Here is a 3,624-nt window from a genome sequence, read left to right as displayed (position 1 = left end):
TTATTTATTTATTTTATTATTTTATTTATTTATTATTTTAATTATACGTATTTATATATAATATATATATGTACATCTATTATATATATAATATATATACATATTATATATATGTAACGTCATTCTAAGTGTATTTTAATATTAATTTATATACTTATATTAATATTAAAATACACTTTGCATGACGTTACATATATATAATATGTATATATATTATATATATAATATATATACATATTACATATATATTAAAATATATTTAATTTATTTTTAAACATGTTTATTTTTTTTTTTTTACACCTCCTACCAGCAGGGGGACTGTCTGATATTTCAAACAGTCCCCCTGCTGGCAGATCCATAGCCAGCTATAGGGGGCCATGTGATTGCTCTTTGAGAGCGATCACATGGCCCCCGGGGGCCTCATTTGCCGGAGGGGGGCTGCCTGGGCTCTCAGGCAGCCCCCCAGAAGAGGATCGCGGCGGAGGTGAGTAGTTGCTGGCTCCTGGGGGCTTAAACCGTTACGGCGTTCCATGCCGCCGCAGCGGCTTTAAAGCCCATTTAAAGCGCGACGGCATGGAACGCCGTAACGGCGTTAAGGGGTTAAATAACTCCACTGCAGGGGAAATGCTGAGTGCATATCAGCTCATACAGCATTTCTTCATAGATGCATGTGTGCGTTAAGATTTGGTCACCTATTTTGGTATTTGTGAGACGGCGTGAGATGGGCTCTTGTTTCTATTAAACTGTTCCAAATTGGTTTGACACAAAATTACTTGAAAAGCTTTGCCAAAAATATTAAATTAAGGCCTATGTTAGTAAAATATATTATAATAAAAATATACATAATAATCTGTAGATAGATAGGATAAGCCATGTACACTGTATATTACATATATATATATATATATATATATATATATATATGACATACATCATCCTTTCATTTGAAAACACTTTTGGAGATGGAAATACATTATTTACACATTGAAATGATATCCAAATAAAATCTTCCATTTTGTACCAGTAAATTGACTGTCACAAGTTTCGTATGATCATATAATTCCCAGATTTTACTAGTAACATGACGTAAAGTCATGATTTTATCCAGGGCTCTAGCCCGTTTCCATAATCTAGCCTTTTTAGCCCGGCCAGGGGCTCTTGTGCGCGTGGGATGCGCGCTATCTGCGACCGCCAGAGGCGTGTCAGTCATGGCAGGCAAAGCCTGCATCGAGGAGTGGGAGCCGATATGTCGAGACTTTGCCTTCGCCTTACGGGCACCCGGCACAGTTTGGGCAGGGGAAGGGGACCCCACACCCGGGGGGTTAGGGGCAGCCATGGAAGGCAAAAACACAGAGTGAAGTGACTGGGTAAAGGAGGATGAGACAGCCCCCATAGCGGAGGCAATAGCCTTTTGAAGGGAGGAAGCCATAGTAGCTTCTAATAAGGCCTGGAGTTCCTGAGAGGCCATAGCACCCTCAGGGTTATCTATTGTGAAATCCCCAGAGGGGTCAGTAGGCCCATCCTTACTATCCTGCATAATGAGGCACAATAGAAAAACGGGCACTAATACAAGCCGAAAAGGAAACACTAGAAATGGGTTGATTAACCCAGCAGAACAGAAAACAAGCTAAACCTGATCGTTGGTGTAGCAGGGGAACCCGGAGAAGGACAGGGACCGACCGCACGGCAGAACAGGGTGATGCGAGTGACCGCCCAAAATGGCCCCCGCACGTGTCAGAGTGCGCTCGCGTACCGGCTCCCGGCGGGGGAAGGGGCGCGTGCACCTACCCGCGCGGGCAGCCCTCGAGAGGGGAAACGAGCACACTCAGCCGCGGTCACAGAGAAGGACCCACGCGGCAGAGATAGCGCTGAGAAGCGGCAAACAGGGATGGGAGGGAGGGGAAAAACAGCCCGCGGCGGCGGGCAAAGTCCCAGGGGAACCCCCAAATACACCAATGATGTGGGTACCAGAAAATATCAACAATGAATAAAAACAACAATAATAGTAATAAGCATAATCAGAAACATGAACCACAAGTAAACATCACAAAACAAAATGCAATGAGTAGGAGAGCTCAAGTAAAATACTTAGCTGTCTGAGGAAGCAGCAAAGAAAGAGGGGGATTGTGGGAGACACAGGACTTATATAGCTACTTCCTCTATTATGTGATTGGCTGCCTGTTGTGCCTGTACAGTTTTTTCTTTCGTTTTTGATAATATTTATATTCCTCTATCTTTGCTGCTGAGGAAATAAAGAAAGAGTTATGCATAATATGAGCCTCCGTGTCTTTAATAAAATCATATTTTACAAATTAAGTCAATAGTAAAGGTTACATTTAAATTGAAACAATGTACATACAATCACAAATAGAATTTAAGTGTATTAATATAGAAAATATTCCTCTATTATTTAGACTGAATGAAGTAGGTTACTCAGATTATTGACAGTGATTCATTGGAACCTTGAGTGAGTGATTTGCGTTTATATGGAATCCATAGCAGAGCCCCTAACTAGGTTTTCTCTGTCAATTTAATTTAAAAAATATGGTCTGGCGTGCTAACACTGACAAGTTCTCACCCACTGACTGAACAAAGACAAGCTCAAGTGATGGTTACAAATATTCATGTTGATGCTGATCAGCAGTTGTGAGCAATGTAAGTACTGAGTAAAATGGTCCTTATCTATAAAGATGCATATCTGCTTTATTTATCAACTCTCTGATGATGGATGATGGTAGTAGATGCAGGGAGCAGAGTTTATCTCATTGCCAAACGCCAGAGGATGAATGCACACATATGGCACTATGGAAAGGATGCCTAATAATACATGCATTTGTGTGGCAAATTCCGAGCTAATGCCAGATTATACCTGAGTGAAGCATCATGGAAAATGACGTTGCCTATTCCCAAGTGCTGTTGAGGTAAGTGTGTTTTATATTCACATTATCTGTGCTCCTCACTCCACTAAAAGCTCCCACAGCATTTACTGGGATGAAAGGTTGAGGAATGACTACAGCTTTCTTCTGTGTAATTATGTATGTCTTACTTGGTGTAAAACTAAAATAATTCCTTACAGGCAGATGTGTATCTCATGCTGCAGCCATTATGAAAACCTATCATTACATAGAATTCAATGGGTCAATTTAGATACTCCATAAAAATACATCTTCATATGTGTCCATTGTTGCAGGAAATTGACTTGAGTGCTTCATTCTGTTTATTTTAGTTCCACAGCAATGATGTGATATGGGATATGTAGCATTTTTTTTTCTACTTGATATTCTAACATTTTCTCTGCTCATTTTCTTTATGCTTATACATCATTTTATAATTACATAACTGACTTTTTGCCATTTATCATGCTGATGATGACACTTTGATGAGAAGATGACCAGTATATTATTTGCATAACTGATAAGAAAATATAGTGGTAAACAGAAATTTGGAATATATGTCATGCTAGACTTCTCAAATAACGTTTTGTGAAATACAGCAGATTAATCCCATATATTCCAATTTATAGAATGGAAACAGGTAAAACAAAATGGTTTCTGAACAATTTATATATGTAAAGAGTTTTGAGCAATCTATATCACCCATGTCATATATAGATTAAATACAGAG

The sequence above is a fragment of the Pelobates fuscus genome, chromosome 5 (assembly GCF_036172605.1).
Source record: "Pelobates fuscus isolate aPelFus1 chromosome 5, aPelFus1.pri, whole genome shotgun sequence".
NCBI classification, from domain to species: Eukaryota; Metazoa; Chordata; class Amphibia; order Anura; family Pelobatidae; genus Pelobates; species Pelobates fuscus.
Note: the sequence above shows the minus strand (reverse complement) of the source record.